At 37.6% G+C, this 22993-nt stretch overlaps 1 long non-coding RNA gene across 1 annotated transcript in view; it reads right to left on the bottom strand.

Moving 5' to 3' along the window:
- LOC134163134 (uncharacterized) overlaps positions 1-21288 on the bottom strand; it is a 474220-nt gene extending 452932 nt beyond the window's left edge. The window contains exon 1 of the long non-coding RNA XR_009964585.1: positions 21228-21288. This is a non-coding gene — a long non-coding RNA (uncharacterized LOC134163134). The remainder of the gene's footprint in view (positions 1-21227) is intronic.
- Positions 21289-22993: the final 1705 nt, after the last annotated feature.

Below are 22993 nucleotides of genomic sequence, written 5' to 3'. Positions count from 1 at the left end.
GTGAGCGAACAGCTGCAGCGTATTTACTTACTGTCTGGGGTTAAACCATGACAGACTATATTAAAGAAAAAAAAAAGAAAAAAAAAGAAACCTCAGTTTTCCTACTAATTTGCATTCCCTTTTACATAAAGAAAACCTTCACTCTAATTTTCTAAGAGAAAAAACACAACTAGCAAAAACCATAAACCAGAAAAAAAAGCAAACTCAGAAACCAAACAAAACCTCCCAAAAATATCATAAACCAACCAACCAAACACACCCAACGCACACACAAGAACTTACCATATTTGAGAGAACTACTTTTGCTTTTCCTCTCACAGATTCAAATTCTAATTTCCTTCATTAGGGAAGAGCTATGTTACTTAATGAGAAGTTCCACTCGCTCCAGTGGAAGTAGAAATGAAGCTCATTGGAAATACAAAAACCTGGCTTTTAAATCTGGAAAAGGAAAATAAAGGGTATAGAACTCTGTGAAACTGTAAGGGAGGACACTCAAGGGACAAACAGGGAGCAGTAGAGCCTACCTGACAACTATCTTTATCTAGCTAAAGCAGAAACTTTCTGTAAGAAATTATAGAAGGCTTCAGTTAAAGGGACAGTCTAAAATGTGGCTTCTCTAGGCACAAAGATGTGATTTTAACCTCAAGAGCATTATAATTTAGTCCAGAATTAAAAAGATGTGTTTTGTCATCCAGATCACAGGTGAGTACATTTGAATGCTCACACCATGGCAAGAAGCATAAAAAACCACATGGAATACGAACATTAAGATAATTTCACTGCAAGCATTTTTAAAAAACGATAATGCATTACTTGCTGTGATACAGCTTTCTGACTCGTGTGGGAAAAATGATTGCTCTTTTAAGAATATGTAGCTCCTTTTCACTAATCACATCCTGCAGTTATTCTCTGTACAATATGCAAGACTAACTGTAAAAAGCTTATAAGACCTTTTGCTTCAGTAGCTTTTTGGAGTGTATATTGTACTATCTACAGCAACCAGCTGTGCTCACATTTGACATCCTCAGTTAAGCAGGATCAGATTTCGGCAGTGCTATTATTAGCTCTAAGCATTTGTTTATTTCCTTAATGCCAAATATGCCTAGTTGGGACTGCCAATGACACACAGGGATTGACGAGGTAGATTTAATAAACAAGCTTATATCAGTGACAAATATTCCATCAAGGTGTGAGAAAGCACTGTATTTAAGTTTTTCTTATTTTTAAAATGTTACAGTTAAATTCTGGACAAGAGGGATCTTAGTTTTTAGACATTTGATCCTCCAATGGACTTTCAGATTACCTGTGGATGTGAAATAATTATTAAAGAGCAGTTGCCAAATTTCACCAAACAATTCCTCATTTAAAAACAAATGAGTATTCCTGCTTCTTGTCCAGCACAATTCTTTCAGCTCACTGACGCAAAAATACTTTTTCCTTGTGTACCTACAAGACTAAAATGCTAGCTGCAAGACAGTTTTGCTTTTACAAAACTCAACCATATAGACAGCTGAAAAAAAAAAACCTATCAAACCCCACCACATAATCCTGATCCTAAATTCGTAGCTTAAGCAAAGTCCGTCTGCCAAGGAAAACAAAACAAAACAACAACAAGCAAACAAACATAAAACCAAACAACAACCAAACAAACAAAACACACCAAAACCCACCAAACCAACCAACCCCCAAACAAACAAAAAACAACAAACCACCCAAACCCAACAAAACCACAACCTGGAAGTTTTGATTACAATAGTTGAGGAAACCTCTTACTTATCATTCAAGAGACAGATATTGTGGAAGCAATGGAGGGTGACACACTAGATAACTGCTGAGTGTTTAAACTCTCAACAATTTTGCTGGGAATATATAGGTCTACCATTCTCACCACAGTTTAGACATGGATAACAGCAATCAGAATGACAGTTGTGAACCACTAAAACAAAAGAGAATGAGATGGCTAATTGCTATCAACAATCTGTACAAAATTATTCTCATATTTGAGAAAAAAAATCCCAACACCCAAAAAACCCCAACAAAACCCAAACTGAAGACACAGAAAACCCCCAAACAAACCAAAATCAAATTAAACCTGAACATCATATGGCGTAAACTATGCCAGCACCATTGTTCTACAGTTGAAGAAATCTGGTCATCCTAACAAGCTTCTTAACCCCCATTAAAAAATATTTAAGATAGTAAGACTCTAGCAAAACCAACAACAACAAAAAACAAACAAACAAACAAAACCCCCTGAAACCAAAAGATCCCACCAAACCATAAACAGTGTTCTATGAGATACAGTAAAAAAAAAAAAGTGGTCGGTAATGAAAGGAACAATACGGAACTCAAAGATTCTAATGTTGCATCTAAATCGTCATCATGTTTTCTACTTAACTTAAAGAAAAAATTAAAAATGCTTAAAAAAGTAGCTCACATACTCCCGCTCCATAAAATAGAGCTGAAATATTTTTTCTTACTTTGTTTACATATATATACTTATAGGAAATAGAAAGCTCTAAAAAATTCTATTTTAGGGAGATTATCTGTTTCATAAAATATCATCTGCACTGGATATTTATTCAATCCTTTTATAAGAAGAGATTTGGAAGCTGAATATTATGTATAACAGACTTCTTTCACACCATCTGTTATCTGTAGCAAATCAGAAAGCATTTTTGCATTGCTTTTTGTGCAGGAGTGTGGGTACAGTTCAGAACACTTAAAAAAAAGTATTTTCTGTTTGTTTGAATACAAATGGTGGCTGTGGCCATTCATTTCCTTGTTCTTCCAAGATCCTGCTCAACAATACACAAACAGTAAGTCAGAAACTTTAAAGATTACAGAATAGGGAAATAAAAACTTGTTTTCTCTTTCTAGTCTGCTCACTGTTGATGCACCCCAATTGTCTTTTGTGTGAGCTCCGTTCACACAAAAAGAAGACGAAGTTCATGTGAAGCATTAACTTCAGCTGGCTGGCTTGAGCAGTTCCTTCAGCTATTAACTTCTGTTGTTGTCTGTTAGCAGGAACATTCATCAAACCAAAATTTTACTTCACAGTATGGGTACCTTCCCTGGATTGGAGTTCATTCGACACAGAGTGAAGATATAATTAAAACTATAAGGCAGAAAAACTACAAAAAGTTAGGTTAATTTTATATTTTTTTTAGATGTCTGAAGATAATGCATCTATTTATTCAGTTTCATGCTACAGGAGTGTCAACATCAGTTTCTTTCAGTAATTATGAACACAAGTTTGAGGCACAGAAATAGTTTGGAAGCAGATTTATAATTCTACTTTCACCCTTGCCATGGCACAATGCATCCAGAAGTGCTCTAGTACTTGAGAGAAGCTAGAACATAAGACTTATTCGGTTCTCGCATAAGTCAGGATAAATACATAAGATTTTGGAAAGTAAAAGTTGCAACTAAAGAAAGAAATAAAAAAAAAATATAAATCACTGACCTCACACAGGATCTATCTGGCCAAATTAATTTATCTGGAAGATAAAGTTTTACACTGATAAACTCCCTTTTCTAAATTGACTACAGACCAGCTATGCAAGGCTCCTGTATTTTTTGTGAACATTATAACTGAGCTGAAGCCCTTGTACAGTGGAGAGTGTTGCGTCACTACCTCTGAACACAAGCCATTATCAGGAGGCTTTCTGCCATTCAATATACATGTATTCACAACCTGTTTAATTCACCTACATTTAATAGCTGTGGTAACCTATAGTCGTTTGTGCATTTTTTCCCTCCTATATTTCCAGTTACTCTTTACTACTATTAATTGTCATTACTGTCTATCTTATGAGTGGGAAGATTGTAGAAGTAACGTCAGTATCTGTAGCTCAATATACATCCCACCCAGCAGGCATGTTCATACACAAAACCAACCACAGAACAGCATGAGTTGAAAACAGCACTCAAAACCGAATAGCACAGATTCTTGACCATGCTTCTCCTCTACAGATCAGGATGGATGTTGCTAGATGACCCTCTCTCTACATATATATATAATACATGTATAAATATATATATGCAGATGGCCTTAGAAAACAGATTTATTCAGTAGCTAACCCCAGATCCTCTGATCTCTCCACTTGCTAACACCTGGATGTAGAAGCACTCAGGGTTTGCAGACACACTCCTCTTGCTGCTACTCAGACTTCCTCTTTATACTTACACACCTCCCTTACCCCGCCGTAGTTGGCCCAGACACATGGATTTCTCAGAAGCTGACTGTCAGACAGTCTGCCCCAGAAACTGAAAGGACCACCTGGCCAGCTACATAGCTGAGTCTTATTCTGCTCGTCTCTCCACTGTATGGACCTCAAAGCTACTGCCTCTCCAGTACCTCTCTGCCAAGACCTCTTATCCTAGTCAGCAGCTAAGTTGGCTTGAAATTAGCTACTGAAGTACACATGCATAGGAAACTTTCACACTCTTTACGGTTACTGGCATATAGACCTCAGTGCACAGATAAAAAGAATAGACGGTTTTCTCACTGTGGAAAACAGGAATAACACTTAACATGCAGATATGACAGACTCTGGTGATCAAATGCAGTACTTAGCCAGATAGACTTATTGACCAGATATTTATACTGAACTTCTTTTCCTTCCTATCTTACTTCCTCCTGTCTCTCCATTTTCCCATGCTTCTTCCCCCACTTCCCCTAGATTTCTTCCTTTCTCCAGCTTCTTTTACTCTCACATATTAAGTCTCTCACAGTCCCAAAATCCCCTTAGGCTCATGTGCCAAAGATGGTCACTTCTCATTAGCAATTTCAATTTCAATTTCAAACAGGTTTCCTCAGTGATTCTTCAGCTTTTCTCTTCTTTAAAAACAAAAAACAAACCCCCAAAACACACACACACAAGTGCTATAATGTGAGAGTTCAAGCCCTCTTCCTCCTCTGCCTAAAGCTGAATAAAAAAATATGAGGGAGCAGATCAAGGAAGATTAAGTCTTGGATATAGTTTTGGAAACATTCTTAGTTCCTTTTTCACCTTCAGACAGGAAGGAGAAAAACATGTTATCTACTTTAATACAGATAAAGACTAACTGCCCTTTGGAGACATATTTTGGACTTTGCTTTGATAATTCAATATATTCTTATATTGAAGTTTATGCAAGTTCTATGACAATTCATCATTCAGGTATTATCACGATTAAGAGTACCACAAGAATTGTCTTCATTCAGTATAAATGGAAAATTCCTAGGTTGTGATTTATTTTTTTTGTCTGTTTAGAGTCTTAAGAGAAATTATACATCAGATCATTCATCTTAACTTTACAACATACTTCCTGAATAAACATTTTTTTTCTAGCATTCAAACTAGAAAAATTTTCCTTCCATTCCTAAGAAACACAAAGACTTCTCAGCAGACCTAAATGAGCTTTTCCCCTGTCAGTTATGATTGGTGCAGTGGGATTCAATGTTTTTTTCTCTTTGTCTGCTTCCTTGTTGGTCATTCCAATCAGACATCCTGTCTCCAGTTATAACACATCTAGACACTTTAGTCCTTTATTAAGCCACATCACCTCCACTGTTTTCAACAGAAAAACGCAAGTTTTAATAGAAGCTTTTATTCTGTGAAACGATGACTCTACTGCTTTCCTGGAGTGTGTGCAATCTAGAAAACATTTGCCAGAAAACAAGACAGTTCTCTCCTCCTTAATCACTGTCCTGCTGTTGTTCTTGGTTCCTGGATCTCCACCTTTCTATATTAAGACTGGAGTTCTACTGCTCATTCTGCTAAAATAAAAAAATCCAGAATAACTAACAGAAGGCAATTTTTCAAAATTCAGGAGCTATTCAGTCCACTTTAATCTTTGATTTTCACAAACTTTTTAACACTAAAAGTCATGTTTGGATCTTAAATCATCTTAAACTCACCACTCAAAGCTTAAGATCAAAGCATAGATCTTGTAGGAAGGACTAAATTCTCAGGCCTGGTAGTATATTTAACCAAGTTGTTAGCATCCAAGAGGTACATGCATTAGATAGATTAGCAAATAGAATTCCTATGGTTTGTCTGCTGTTCTTTCCCTACAAGCCTTATTAAATAAGGCTTAAGTACTCCATTACAGTTACTTTCAGTATGTGTGACACTGTAAAATTATTAACAATTAATGTCAAGTCATAGACTAAGAGACATTATAACAAAAATGTCCAAAATCAAGACAGCATTCTCTATAACAAATCTTACACAAAACTCCTTAGAACAGCAGAAAAGTATGGAGGGGTATCACTCTATGGAAAAATTTCAACCCCCCCTATTTCTTAAATGTACTTCATATCTTATGTCATCTATCTTACATATTCATATATTTTACAGCACGTTAAGTGTCTTTCACTGCTGAATAATCAATTCACTCATATCTAAGTAATTTCTGTTTGTTAATATTATGGTCACATAGAATGCTTAGGGTTGGAAAAGACTTTCACATCATCTAGTTCCAATACCCCTGCCATGGGTAGGGACGCATCACACCCAAGGGATCATGTTACCCAAGGCTCTGTCCAACCTGGTCTTGAACTCTGGCAGGGATGGAGCATTTACAACTTCCTTGGGAAACCTATTCCAGTGCTTCACTAACCTCACAGTAAAGAAGGTCTTCCTTATAAATAACCTGAACTTTTCCTGTTTAAATTTAAACCCATTTCCCTCTGTCATATTGCTACATTCTCTAACGAAGAGTCCCTTAGATGTATTTTATCAGAATTCCACAGGTTGGCAATAACTTAATATCAAAATAACCAAACCTCTCAAATGAGGTATCAAAACTTCCTCATTGTAGTTAAGAAAGATGCTATTATAACCTTCTGGAAACACTCCAACTTAATAAACTGGCATATAAAGGCATTTTTTACTGCTAAAGGCACATTTTTAGCCTGCTTCCTGGCTACCTGCAAATTACTTCCAACCATACACAGAACACAGACACCTACTTACTTCTAACTTTCATGATGATTACTTTAAAAATAGTAATTTAAAAAAAATATTTAATATCACAGAACTGACATATAGCATCTGAAGACTACCTCATGAAATATATGGTCCCACTAGCTATACTGTATATAACGGACTTCTTGACAGTGAAGATTTCTATAAACCCCGTATCCAATCAAGTTTTAACTTTGCATATATAATATGAAAGATTCATATACAAACAGAACACAGATGTTATCCCCCCAAAAATTAACGGAAGAATCACATATGAAGTAATCTGTAGTTTTTCAGGGTAAAGAATAAGATCTACAAACTACCTAGCCTATAAAAGTTAATAAAGTTTTTAGTATTTACATTGACAACTATTCACTAAAGGCCAATTATTACCTGCACACTAGTGGGTATCAGGTCTTTCAGATCTCACTTTTTGTGACTGACTGCAAGAATGATCTACAGTTTCTAGAAGAGAGTTTTAAACAGACAACAGTGTTCTAACAGACAGGATCAAGCTTGCCATATTTCTGGGAAAAGCTAAGTCAACTAGAAGAAAAACATTACAGATATTAAGTAAACATCTTGATGGTCTGAAGTCCTTAATCACCTAGAATTAAAAAACACATAGCCATTGCACACTGTAAGAAAATGCCGATGGTTGATTCTTTGGGTAGAAAAAACAAATTCCTGGAAATCTCCTGAGCAACCAGCTCATCCTTCAACTTCTGTAGCTAACAGGACTCATACAAGAGTTAGCTTTTGCATACGTATCAGTCCTGACACTCACTTTCCATTTGAAAATCTGTGGATTTCAGGTTTCTTTTTATAGATAATTCTTTCTCACAATATTTGTAAGTGAACAGTGTGGGAGACATTCTTGTACCATGACTGCCGAAATGATCTGGCTTATCTACAGCGTATTTGGCTCAGCTGACAGAGGTAGCTGAGTATAAAAACAGAAAAAGTTTTTACAAGAGTAGTTTTCTTTCAAAGCTGTAGTGGAAATGTTATGTTGCTGGAATATAATTCAGTGTTTGAAGACTACCAGAGTGGTTTTGTAGAGCTGTTTAAAGAGTTTCAGAGCATAGCATAGTTATTCCTCATCTTTCCTAATTAAAAAAAAAAAAAAGGTGACTAAACAGTATTCTTGAAATAATTATTTTCATAACTAATTTTCTGATTTTTAATCAATTCCCAGAAGGATTCCCTTTCCTAATTCAGCCTCAGTGACAGCAGAATGGGGACAGAGTGTCTGAATATTCTAGTCTTTCCCATTAAAAGTTTAGTTTTAAAGACTTCCTACTTTCTTGCCTTTTAAGCCACTTACTTAGCGTCAAGAGCTAAAACTCTGAGGTTGATTCCTAATTATAGGAAACCAAGTCTTTACTTCACCTGCTAAAAGAACCAGACATTTTCCTAAATGCAGAGAATTCAAAGCTCCATAGGCAGACAAGTTCAGTCCAGTTATTCTGCTACCTAAACAGATTGAAAGACCACTTACTTACAGCAAAATGTTCAAATGCAGATGGCTGAGTAGCACAAGGTCTAAAATTTCAGTCCTTTATCTCGTAAAGCTTCCACTAACATCAAACAGAAGTCTGGGCCAATATGAATCACAAAAACTGGCCCTTCATACTTATTATGCCTGAAACTCAATTACCTCTTAATTCAAAAGTCTAGGCCAAGCTGCACTTTTACTGAAGTGGCAGGAAATTAAGTATGCTTTTTATACTGTTTTACAAGCTGCAATGAAGTAAAAAGATTCGAAAGAAGAACAGCCATTACATTTTAGGAGTCCTGGATTGAAACAACAATCTCTGAAATACCGAAGATGTCATTTTGTCTGCAAGACTGGCATATAAACAGTGTAAACAGTAAGAAGCAACTCATCTTTCCTCAAAAACAGTTTTCATAAAGTTATTTCTAGTCAGAGAAGTCTCCAGTCATGTGAAAGGCATCATTCGGTTCCTTAAGGAGAATCGTGGGAGAAAATACATTTTCTATTTGGGGAGGCATGGCAAGGAAAATTATATCTTCTAAATGGGCTCATTTTCACTAGGGTCAGTGAAATAATTGGCTTAGCTTGATAAGAATGTGTACATATAAAAAAAAATGGCTGTAAGCATTTGTCAGTATGCAGAAAGAGGTGCAGCCTTGCACACAAGCTGATCTTCGTATCACACTTTCTGTTTCAAGGAGGTTTAGTGCTTGTCTAGGGCCTGGATCCTCAACCTTGCAGAGACTGCTGGAACTCAGCTAGCTATGAAGTTGCTGCTTCCTGTTGCCCACTGTTACAACCACATAGTCATGAACAGTTCTGCTCAGGAAGGCTAGGGTCAAGGGCAGTTATATGACTAAGGACTCAGGTGAAGAGGACAGGGGTCTGTGGGAGAGTCTCAATGAAATCAAAGGCTACAGCAGAACCAGATATATTCTGTCAGTCAACACATGGCTTTGCAGCTGGCAAAGGGCTTTGGCTTCTACAAATACACAATCACCTTCAAAGAAAAGACTGATGTCAAGGATAAGATATAATACCTGACAAAGTTGGGACAGCAAATGAAAAGGGCAAAATAGGGTACTTTTCATTAATGGAGTTGTGAGACAGATAGATACATAATTTTCTGAAAAAAAGGGAAGACAAATTATTGCATTCTACATAAGGAAACAAAAATATGTGGCGCTCTCCTGTGGCATGATAAATCTGAAACAGGGTCTGTGAGAAGTCAAACAGGGAGCTGTTGTTAATGAAAGGCTCTGGCAGCTGTCCAAAAAGTAGTTAGGCAAAGCATTATTCAGACAGTTGGAAGATGTTCCAGTCACATGTCTTGGCTCTCACAGGGGACTTTAATCACTCTGATATCTACTAAGAAACCAATACTGTGCAGCAGAAGCAATCCAGAAGTTTTGCATTTCCCCTCACCCCCACCCCAAGAAAGTAGGTGTAAGCCAACTAAGAAGGTGCTCTACTCTACTACATGCAAAGAACTGGTAAGGGATGTTGTGACAGCCACTGACAACCTATGCTGTTGTGAAATGCATATGGAAGAATTTAGGATCTTGAGGAAAGACAGGGGAACTAACAGAACAAGAAAGACCCCAGACTCCTGAAGAACAGAGAAGAATGTTGGAATGTACGATCACTTAGCCACACCTCCATCCCCAAGATTACAGACAGCCTCAAAGCCATTTCTAGGCACATGAAGGACATGGAAGCATCCACACAGATTTACCGTGAACAAATCCTGTATCTGACTCACCTTATTGCCTTATAAGACAAGCAACTGGATAAGTGAAAGGCAGGTATTTACTTTGTATTGCTTATTTTGACTTGAAAAAAATATTTCAATATTATCTCTTACAGTGTTCTTTTAGCCAAACTGAGGAGATATGGATTGCAGAGGCAGACTACAAGGTGCAGAGGAAACAGAGATTGTAAGGTTCAGAGAACTATCATAAGATTCAGAGAGCCATTTCAGTGTCTGTCTAGCAGTCAGCTGAGTGGTGTTCCTCAAGCTTCAATGCTTGCCCTAACAAGGGACCAGTACTCTTCATCAATGCCATCTACAACCCAGATGTCAGAATGAATTACCTCATTACACCCTCTTCGGCTTTGCACATGACACCAAAATAGGGGAAGCAACTGATCAGCTTGAGAGCAAAGGTGAAACTCACACTGGAAATATGTGTGAACAAGAATTTAATGAACAAAACCAAAGTCCTCTGCTGAGGAGTAGTAATCAGTAAAAAACAGCTAGCCAAATGCAACTCTAACTCATCCTAATAGCAGCCAAACACTAGCCATATAAAGGACAGCAAGAGAACAGACATGAATCTGCTCTGTTCAATGCTTATGAATTTATGTCTATAAAAATGCTTAGTACTGGGGTCAAAGTACACAGAAAATGTTGACTAATTGGAAAGAGTCCAGGGTCAGGGGATCCAGCTAACTTGGTGAAAAGGTATCAACAGTTCTTTTTAACATCTTTACTTAACTAACCATAGAGAGTAAAGCAATGTTTAAAGGCAGAGTCAAAAAGATGTAAAATTATTGAGGTTTTATCCAGAAAAAGAAAACACGTGTAAGAGGAGCTAGGGTTTTTTTGCTTGTTTCTTTAGGGTTTGGTTTGGTTTGGTTTGGTTTTTAAAAAACCCTCCATCAGCAAAACATGCACTGGCAGATGCAGACTCTTACACAGCTGCTCAACATAAAAATAAGTGTCAGGATTCATTTCCATTTCTTGTTCACCTTTTTCCATGGTCATTTTAACAGTCCTGAAGTTTGCCCAAAATATGAGCGAGGAGAATTTTTTTCCTCAGATGTCATATATATCTATACAGTTAATTAATTTCATCTGGCTTAAATTCTACTTCAGCAACTGCATCAAGAATGCCGCTAATGAAACAGGGAGCACATCAGAGAAGAGCAATTCTGGTTTACTTCTAAAGAATACAATAAAAAAAATAGCACTCTTTGTGTCTGTCCTGGGAACAACACACATATATACATGCATATATATATACATATGAGACAAAATCTATGGTATTTTGAAAAATGTGGGATCTGAGCATGATGTAAATGGTATGGCATAAGGGGTGGATACTGTCCTGGGTTCAGCATTTTTCTCCTTAGCAGCAGGTGTAGTAGTGTGTTTTTGACTTTTAGCCTGGGAACAACACTGATAACACTGATGTTTTTAGTTGTTGCTCAGTAATGTTTACTCTGACCAAGGACTTTCTGCTCTGCCAGGGAGGAGGGGAAGCAGGGAGGAAGCAGAGACAGGACACCTGACCCAAACTAACCAAAGGGGTATTCCACACCACAGCACATCATGACCAGTATATAAACTGGAGGGATTTACCCAGAAGGCCTAAATCGCTGCTTAGGTTGGGCTGGGTATCAGTTGGCGAGGGAGCGGTTGCATTCTCCCCTTGTTATTTCTCTTATCATTATTATTATTGGTGGTAGCAGTAGTGGTTTGTGTTATACCTTAGTTACTGGACTGTTCTTATCTCAACCCGTGGGAGTTACATTCTTTCGATTCTCCTCTCCATCCCTCTGGGAGCAGGGGCAGGGATTGAGGGAGTGGCTCCGTGGTTCTGAGTTACCGTCTGGGCTTAAACCACAACAGTGTCCCGTACTGTATAGTTCTGAATTCTGTTATATTAGAGCTACATGTAAAGCATTCAGAAAGCATGGACCACTTAATTTGAATGAATGTAATTACATAGCTGTTCCAATTTCTTCACAATCCACAAACATTTTGGAATACTATGAATGCACCAAATTATACTCTAATAATGTCTGCATCTAACACTTCAATCAAATGCATGGCACCTTTAGTCTATATGGAACTTGGTAAGAAAATGTGCATGTTTTGCATATATTTAGTAAGAAAATTAAGACAACATTAATCAAACAATTTTATAAATCTAAACTTAATTTACCTATATCTTTCACTCAGTTTCTTACCATGTGAGGATTTTTTTCTTGAGAAACAACTTAAACTGGTAAATCAATAGTCTCACATCTTGGTGATCAGTACAAAATTTTTCCTCATAGTGGATATAAAAACAGTGTCATTACCACTACTGATCTTAGCAAACAGAAGAGGAATAAGTAAAAGCAAGTAGGAGGAAACCCAACTAGTTTCAGGTATTCATAATCTATCTCCAAATTTTGTTGAATTCTACTTATTTCTAGTGGATCTTTTTAGCTTAAAATATTCATGTCAAACTATCCAAAAGTGATTAGAGTGTTAAATTAATACAACAAGGAGAAAAATATTTTTCTAACATAACCAACTTTTCTTTCTAGTTTTACTGAAGCAGAATCCTGCACTTGGAGAGAAAAAGCAGTACAATACTGTGATCTGCCTTCAAATCACATAGTTCCAGTACACACAGAACTGAATTCAGCAATACTAGCACAAAGTAATTTGAAATAAGTAACCTCTCCAAGTGAGGAGTATCAAAACAAGCACTTCCATAATTATGTTTTATAATCTCCAAATTATCCTTGATAAAAAATTCTTCAAATTGCCTAATTCCAACTCAAGCACCACCTTGTTTAAAACCCCTAATATTGTTTTAGGTTGTCATATCTACATCAGTTATTACAACAGCAGAATCAGGACAGGTGTCTAACAGAAACCAAAATGATAATGCTTACATACAAACCATTCATACATTGGAGCTTGTCTCAAATAATCACTTCTCCCCCAGAGATAAATATCAGTATAACATTAGTTATCACTAGCAAACCTGCTTCAACATCCTATACACATAGCTGTGATGCAATTGCAGTGGTTATGCAAAACAGAATGAAAACATAACAGGGACAGCCAAAACATCTATTGGAGTAAATACTTCATGAGTGTAGGATTTCCAAGTATCATTCATGCAAAAGGAGCTTTTCCACCTCCATCACTGGTCAGGAGTGAACTTCCATTTCTGAGAAAGCTTAGGTTCAAGAAAGCAAAGCAATACTGAAAGAGCATGGTAACTGAATTTTTACTTTAAATAAAAATATGCATGGACCACCTGTGTGGTATTAATTTAACATTTTTAATTTATAACTAAATATCTTCTTTATGTTCCACTCTTCAATTTTTGTAAATTTGCATTTGAGTACACAGGGGCTTTCATTTTATGGCTTTCTAAATAAAGAGTATTTATCTGGTACAACTGTGACAGTGACTTGTCTTCTATTATAACTTTTTAACATTTCACTCCACCAGTTTAAGACCATTGCCTTCTCCTATATCAGGTAAATTAAGACCTAATAAAAATTTTCCTAAAGCTTTGGCCAATGAAAGTCTCTTTTTGTCTGTAGGGTTGCCTTAATTCCTGTGCTCTTACACACACTTTGATACCCCATTGCAACACTGATAAAATATTTCACTTGGATCATTAAATGACTACAGCAGAGCCATTAGGGGAAGGAAGAATTAGGAAGAAGCATAGGTGTATAAGAAACTTACACATTCTGCCTGAAGAACAGGACCAATTTTAGCAACCTTATTTTGGCTTAAAATCTGCTAGCAGAAGAGGAAAAGCATGGCAGACCTCCCACAATCATTGTGTACATAAATATTTTCCACTATCAGTTGACTTCTACTATTACAGGGTCAGGCTAAAACAGGAGCAGGCAATAAAGCAAGAAGAGAAAACCTTTGAATGGAGTTTGATAGGGAACAAGGAAAGTGAACCCAGAAGAGAACTTTTACTTAGTGCACAAGAACCAGTTCATTCCTGAAAGAAGAAAATACTCCAGTAGATCACTCGGATGCAAGGTAGGTTAAGTAACTTAACCCACTCATAATAAACCCCTATTCCCACAGGCAAAAAGCAAGTGTCTGAGGCTACCCAGCTCAGAAATTGTTCTCAGTGACTGTTCAGAGGGCAGCAAGAACAGTCTGTTTTGTGTATTGCCTCTTCTTGGTATGAGATCTGATCTTCAGCACTTTTATACATTAGTCTTTAAACATTCCCTGTTTCAGTCAAGTTCAAGGGAAAGCAGTGTTCTGAACCTATGTAATCACCATAATACTGAAAAAAAAACCCAAACAACCAAGGTAGAAAAATGACTGAAACAAAATGGCTACAAAGATGCCTACGGTGTGTTTCCAACCTAAATTTCCTCTTGTATCGTAATCTATGCCATAGGGATACCAAGACTTGGACTTTGGAATGGTATTGCTAACAAGTTAGTTTGGAAGCAGACATGGCGATCACAGAAAACTCTAAAAAAATTCAACTCAATTTTCAAACAGGGTGCAAGTGGCAAGTGGTGTTCAGAAAGCAGTTGAGGGTTATACTTGAACATAGACCACTTTGAGAAAAGACTTCGTTCTGTGAACCAAAAAAGAAATGCACAGGAAAAATAAGATCCCATGATCACAGCACTGAACTTCATTATAACAAACAACTAAAGAAACAAAACTATGTTTATTATTATTTTTTTGTTGTCTGCATTGGTATTGCAGTTTTAGCAATGTGGAATATTTGTATGTCAAATGATTTCCAAGTGTTTCTTGTATTATTTTAGATATGTTCATAAATACTAACCGAAGCAGAAATTATTTAATCCATTTTAAAGTATGTCTTAGTGTTCTTTTTCCAACCCAGTGTAACGTAAAATAATATGTCCCAATATTGTTTCCCAGCGCACTGTGACATAATTCTCACTCAGAAGGGATGATACATATAAAGCAAAAGTTTAATCTCTCCTGGGCAAGAGGTCACTTTCATGGGAAATTCATTTCATAACAATTTCATATCAGTGATACTTAAGAATGATCTTGCAGGATCACGGAATGAAATAGAAATCTTCTTGGGAAATGATACTACATTTCTCCTTAAGATTTAGGTCACCTCTGTTTTGAAGAATTATGTTTCTGTCAGATTGTAAAGGTGTCCTTAGTGAATTGAAAAGGGCACAATAATAAAAGTATCTGAACTGGGGAATGTGTGCAATAGGAAATCATTTCAGTAGGACACAATGGAACATAAATGAAGGTTAGAAATGGAAGCATTATAATGACTTCTCAAGAAAAGAAAAAAACTACCAGATGCATATCACAAATTATCCTATTATAATGAGGGAAAGGCTGGGAAAAAGGAAAAAAAGGTATTTGAAATGTAAGAGAAACATTTCTGCAAATATCCTTCCTGTGACCTCTGAATCTAGTCTTTCTGCCATTTTGTATCAATGAGAAGACAGTTAAGCTCCTACGAAGAATATGCAGTACCGTTCTGGAATTCAGGCTTACAAGACTACTGATAATTCACAAGGATTCCTGCTAGGAAATCCCACAGATTTATTACTTTAAGTTGTTGTTATTTAAAGGAGCTGAAAATGAATTTCTTACAGAAGCACCTACTTAGAGGAACATGAGAAAACAGTTTACAAGGTGCTTGAACCCCACATACAAGACTTCAGCAAGCTGTATTCTCTTGATGCTTATTATTGAATTATTTTACCACCTTAAATGACCCAAATCCAAGATTTAACCAAAAGAAGTCAAATCAAAAGAAAAATGTCATGTTCTGTTCTTTATCTGAATGTTCTAGCTTAAGTTTAGAATAAAAGCAGAAAAGCAGAAAACACTTTTATGAAAAATAGTTACTTACAAGGCAAAGGCCATACTGTATTTGTCACATCCAGGTGTAAGGATACTTAATATGAAAATGATATAAAAATACTTAAAATCCCAAACCGTAGAAAAGGCAAAATAATCTGCATTTCAACAACAGAGTACTGTATTTTCTGTTGAATACAGCCAATATTTCATACTCAATGTTTTAGCTTCAGATACCTTGGAGGCTAGTATTCCTGGACACATTCCATTATCTGCTACAAATGTCGTTCTCTAACTTAAATGGGCTAGTTGGTAAACAGTAGGTATAAAGTCCCAGAGCAGAAGATGTACCTGTATCCAGAGTGATGTATCATAACCTATTATTATAAAATGCAAGATATTTTCTCTTATTATGATAGTGAGAACTATAAAAGGTCAATCCCAGTAAAAATATTCATTAGTCTTCCAAAAAGGAGTTTGCTTGTTTATTTCATAAAAAAAAATTAGATAAGTTTTGTTCTTGTATCACCTGATCATGTTAGTATTTACATGCAGTAGTTACCATCAGATACATACGTATCTTTTCCATTAGTATAAATCATCTTGCATGGATGAATAACAGTATCAGAGTCTACCAAGTAGAGTGATTTTGCTGTCATGACAATTCCAGTTAATGTTGAAGTATAAGTTTGTGAGAATAATACAAATATTTGAATAGAATAGAATTATTTGGGTTGGAAAAGACCTTTAATATCATTGAGTCCAAGCTTAAACCTATCTCTAACTAGTTCACCACTAAACTATGCCCCCAAGCACCACAATTACAAGTCTTAAATACCTCCAGGGTTGATGACTAAACCACTTAATTAGACAGCCTGTTCCAATGCTTGATAAACTTTTTGGTGAAGAAATTTTTCCTAATTTCCTATCTAAACCTTTTCTTGCAAACCTTGATGCCATTTCACTTCATCACTTGGGAGAATAGAAAGACACCCACCTCACTGCAGCCTCCTTTCAGGTACTTCAGGAGTCTCTCTCCCTTGAGCCTCCTTTTCTGCAAGCTGAACAACCCCAGTTCCCTCAGCCACTCCTCATAAGAGATTCTCTAGACCCTTCACCGGTGTCCTTACTCTTCCTTGGACACTCTCTAGCTCCTCAATGTCTTTTTTGTAGTGAGAGGCTCCAAACTCAACATGATTTGAGGTGTGGCCTCACCAGTGCCAAGTGCAGAGGGACTATCACTTCCGTGGTCCTGCTGGCCACACTATTTCTGATACAAGCTAGGATGCTGTTAGCCCTCTTGGGCACAAGCCGGTTCATGTTCAGGCAGCTGCAGAAAAATACCCCCAGATCCTTTGCCACCAGGCAGCTTTTCAGTCACTCTTCCCCAGGCCTGTACCATTTCATGGGGGTACCCAGCACTTAGCCTTGTTGAAACTCATACCACTGGCCTCAGCCCATCGATCCAGCATGTCCAGATCTCTCTGTAGAGCCTTTCTGTCCTCAAGGAGATCAACATTCCACCCACTTTGTGTTTACTCAATGACCTTGTCCAGACTATTTAAAAAGATATTGAATAGAATGGGCCCCAGTACTGAGCCCTGGGGAACACTGCTTGTGACCAGCTGCCAACTGGATTTATCTCAGTTCACCACAAGCCTTTGGCCCTGGCCAACCAGAAAGCTTTTTACTCGGCAATGAGTATGCCTGTCCAAGACATGAGCAGCCATTTTCTCCAGAAGATTGCTGTAGGAAATGGTGTCAAAGGCTTTACCAAAGTCTAGGTAGACAACACTCACAGTTTTCCATCATCCACTAAGATGGTCAAAGAAATGTATTTGTCAGGCTGATCAGTTCCACAGCTTTATGTTAACACACCACTATTTTTTAGGCACAAACTTTTATTGGTGTGCTCCATACAGTCAATAAAATAGTTCCAATTTATGTTGTCCAAAAATCTGGTCTGCTATATGGCTGAAAAAGTGAGGTTAAGTTTGACACAGTTTTCATGTCTTTAGGTGAATAATTTTCCAATCTGAAAAAAACCTTGAAGATTGTTTTGGGCTTAAAGATTACTTTCTGGGAATGTATTTGATGGATAATTATTGTCAGAGTTAAATTTTAAACAAAGCTTATTTCATCAAGATACTTCTAATCCATATTCACTCTCATTGAACTCTCTTAATATAGTACTATTAAAAATGTTATATGCTGAAGTAGAGCTGTGTATGTAGAGCTCTGATGTAGCCCCATCAGAGATTTTGTTGTATTTTGAAGAATTGCCAGGAATGGCAGGGCCCAACAACTGACTGAGGTGGCCCTTTAAGATGTAGAACAAATCTTTCCATGATAAAGGGATCTTTTATATCAATGTAAGCTAGTTGTAAACCTTTTTCTTTTTTTTTTAGTTATCTTCTGCTTTTCAAATCCTCTAACGACCCTATGACAACTATGCTGAAGGAAATATGCTAGTTACATATAAACCCCCTGCAAATTAAATACATACTTTTTCAAGAACGCTCATCCCTGGCGGTGTTCAAGGCCAGGTTGGACAGAGCCTTGGGTGACAGGGTTTACTGGGAGGTGTCCCTGCCCATAGCAGGGGGGTTGGAACTTGATGATCTTAAGGTCCTTTCCAACCCTAACTATTCTATGATTCTATGATACTACAAAGAAGTATTTTAGTACCCTGTTTTACTTAGAAGCCATTCGTATTTGCACAAAACTATTTTCAGGCCTGATTCAAAAATAAAAGTTGTAAAAGGACCAAGGCAATATTAATTAGGAAACTAAAAACAAAGTATCCCTGGTGAATAAGATCACTATTTAAACAGATATTTCAAACACCAATAATAATTTCCCCTTTCAGTGTTTCAGATCAGTAGGGTTCATTGCATGCTGAGTTTGAAGCCTCTTAGTAAGTAAGTAGGAAGCATGAATTAGGACATTGTTATATCTGCTGTCAAAGTGTATAAGGGAGAAACTAATCAGATAAATTATTTTAAGCTACTTCCATGTCAACAGTTGAAACATTTTCTAAAAACTGTAAGAAATATCACTACATTAAAAAAAAAAAAAATCATCTTCTGGTTAAAAAGATTTAAAAAATAAAATCAACTTTCCTACAGGTGATTGATCCTGAAACTGCCTTTCCAGTCTCCATAGCCCTAATGGAGAGGACAATTGCAGCTGTTGCAGCTGGAGTGGATATTTCCTCATGTTTACCTCTCTTTTCTCCCTCAGTCACCTTCTTCCTCCCACTCCCTTTGGCAGGGGTGCATTATCAGTAACTCCCCTTCTTACTGTAACTAACCACAGTGTAACAGGGACTGATCTGCAGTGCTCCCTTGAAAACCCACAATGAATAGAAGCTGCCCATATGGTATGGGGCCCATATGGTATGGGCTGTTTGTAGAGAGTATGGCTAAAGTAGCCATTCTTCTCTTGCATGCTTCCTCTAGAGGAAGCGAATTTACTGTCAGCAAGAGGTAAGCTACTGCTCCTGGGAGAGAAGCAACAGTACAGAAAGAGTGTAATTCTTCCTTCCAGCATCAAATTAACCTTCAATAAAACTTCACAACACTTCTTCCTACTAATTCTGACCTACCAGCCCTCACCTTTGCTACTAGGAGTTATTTTTGCTTCTTTCCATGACTGTGTTGGAAGTCAGGCCAGGCAATGCTCACTCCAGTCTCATCTCTGGAGAAATAAAAAACATCATAATTCCTTTGGTTCCCTAGAAAAAATAAAGGGGTGGAGTTGCTCTCAGCTCCCTCTTCTTCAGCTTCCTCTTGATTAGTCACTGTTGCCTATTACAGCCTTGAGTCATAGAAAATAGGAGAGGATTTTTTGCCTATCCCACAGGTGTGGTCTTTTCCAGAAGTTTGATCATTGCACAGCTGACTGCTAGCCTGGTGAAATCTCGGCTGAAGCTGGAGGCAGTGGTATTATACCTCACACACAGTCCAAGATCTTCATTTTATTTGAAAGATTTGGTGCTACTTTTGCTAAATGAATACTAAACCAAGCAAATGCTGAAATTTCATGTAATATGAGACTTCCTGCACATGAAAACCTCAAGCCTATTATTGCAGTTCATGTATTTATTTTTTAAGTTAAACTTCAACATATTCTGCTTTTACAGCTCACTTCTTTATCTGATCAAGCAAAAATTATTAATTTACCAGCCAGTCAAGGTTTTAATCTACCTGCAGCTGATTAAGCACTTATCTAGTGTCCTTATTAGTACCAGAGCCTGTACTAAGCTGTATACTGGTAATTATTACATTTACTATCACCCTAAGATGTTAGAATATCTAATTCAAGATGTTTTATTGCTTAACTAGAGAGTGTATATTGCATTCTAAAAAACAAATTATACAGAAAGGCATCCAAAGACTTAAACAGCTGAACCATACTTGTGCCACTAATGATTTTGTATGTTCCCAACAATTTAGAACCCCCCAACAGCTGTGCCTCAATTACAGCTGCTTTATAGGCCGTAATAATGTATACATTCTGAGGTCAACAAGGAATCTCTCAACCTATAAAAGAACTTATGATAGCTTTTAGGAGCTTCCATCAAACTTTCGGTAAGGGGTGTTTCCTGTATTGTCTATTCTCCCCCCCCCCCCCCCCCCCAAAAAAAAAGGCATTTTCAGAATTCCTTTATAACAGTTCAATGAAGAAAAGGGAATCCAGATGTTACAGGCAGAGCATAGCTGCTGTCTTTCCAATTTTTTTTTTTTTTGAAACATTTTGGAGTACTCACCTATAAAATTTAAGCATTTTCAGTTACTGCAAATTTCACCCTCTCACAAGCAACAAAATAATCAATAGCTTGTGCTTTTTTTCTGATTTACCATCACGTGAAGATTTATTTGCACTGCCATTTAGACTCAGGGTTATTATAAAGCTACATTTTGCATGTGGTTGTTTAGATCTTTACTGAAAGGAATAATGAACTCTCAGTTTGCAATTTAAATTGGTCCCCACATTTAGTCACTATATGGTTCTTTGTTTCCAGTCCTTCAGTCAATTTTAAGTTCAATGAATCTGGATGGAAAGTAAAATTGATAAATATTCTACACCCACTTACCTGCTCTCTCCCTCCTCCACAGGACTTCTGAAGGGGAGAATAAGATGGAAGAAAACTTGTGGATTAAGAAAAGACAAGGACATCTCTCACCAATTACCATCACCAGCAAACCAGACTTGACCTGGGGAAAATTTAATTTCATGTTAATTAATGTAGCAGACCCTGCAGTGGGGCAGGGAAAAGGTACAAACACACACACACAAAAAAAAAGAAGTACAAGCCAAGGACAAATACAGGCTGGGTGGAGACTGTTTTCAGAGCAGCCCTGAGGAGGGTGTTGGTGGATGAGAAGCTCAACATGACCTGGCAGTGCACTTACAGCCCAGAAAGCCAGCTGTATGCCGGGCTGCTTCAAAAGAAGCATGACCAGCAGGCTGAAGTAGGTGATTCTGCCCCTGTACTCCACTCCCGTGAGACCGCACCTGCAGTACTGTATTCAGCTCTGGGGACTTCAATGTAAGAGGGACATGATCTTGCTGGAGCAAGTCCAGGAGGGCCACAAAGGCGATCAGAGAGTTGCAGCACCTCTTCTATCAAAACAGGCTGACTAAGCTGGGCTTGTTCAGCCTTGAGAAGAGAAGGCTCAGGGAAGACCTTATAGCAGCCTTCCAGTACCTAAATGGGGCCTACAAGAAATCTAGAGAGGAACTTTTTACAAGGGCACATAGGAACAGGACAAGAAGGAATGGCTTTAATCTGACAGAGAGTAGGTTTAGATTAGGCATTAAGGAAGAACTTCTTTACTATGAGAGTTGTGAGACACTGGAACAGGTTGCGTGGGGAAGTTATGGACGCCCCATCCTTGGCAGTGTTCAAGGCCAGGTTGGACAGGGCTTTGAACAATGTAGCCTAGGGGAAGGTGCTCAAAGATGGGAGGGTTGGAACTAGGTGGAATTAAGGACCCTTCCAACCCCAAACCACTCTATAATTCTACAGAAAAGACATCATGTCTCACAAAAGCAACAGAACAGTGTGCCTTATTTATAACCAATTCAAGGTTGCTTCATTTGTTAAGGTAGCTTGAACATCCATTTGTCATTTATTAGAAGTGCTTCATCTCAACATTTTTCCTTCATTACAGTTCTACCAACCAGCTCTCCTACTAATATGAAACCATAAATTTGGAATCAGTTTCACAGGACAGAGTCCATTTTTATATTAATACATGTTTAAGCCTATAACAGCACCAAAGAAATAAATTTGTACAAGAATTGAAGACCAGCTTGTTCCTGTAACAGGCCAGTATTTTAGTTAAACATAATCATTGCAAATGTCCAGTGAAAACAGGATTCTCGAAGTAGCAGGTAAAGGGCAAAAAAGGTCAGTTAATTATTCCCATTTCTGCTTTGACATAATGTTAACACAGCATCAGTAATAGAGCCTCCTGAGTCCTTATTAATGTAAGTTAGCTTAAGTCAAACACTCCACTTTTTCCTTCAACATTGGGAATTCCATTTGCATTTCCCATATTTTCACAGCTCTTACTAACTGATGAAGTTTAACCATGCCAAGTACAAGATCTTACACCTGGGTCGCAGCAATCCCAGGCACAGCTACAGGTTGGGCAAAGAAGATATTCAGAGCAGCCCTGCAGAGAAAGACTTGGGGGTGTTGGTTGATAAGAAAATGAACATGAGCAGGCAGTGTGCGCTTGCAGCCCAGAAAGCCAACCGTATCCTGGGCTGCATCAAAAGCAGTGTGACCAGCAGGTTGAAGGAGGTGATCCTGCCCCTCTACTCTGCTCTTGTGAGACCTCACCTGGAGTATTGTGTGCAGTTCTGGTGTCCTCAACATAAAAAGGGACATGGAACTGTTGGAACAAGTCCAGAGGAGGGTCACGAGGATGATCAGGGGAC

The sequence above is a fragment of the Pezoporus occidentalis genome, unplaced genomic scaffold (assembly GCF_034315485.1).
Source record: "Pezoporus occidentalis ecotype Australia unplaced genomic scaffold, CSIRO_AGI_Poc_V1 ctg2, whole genome shotgun sequence".
NCBI classification, from domain to species: Eukaryota; Metazoa; Chordata; class Aves; order Psittaciformes; family Psittacidae; genus Pezoporus; species Pezoporus occidentalis.
Note: the sequence above shows the minus strand (reverse complement) of the source record. Positions and strands in the feature narration are given on the sequence as shown.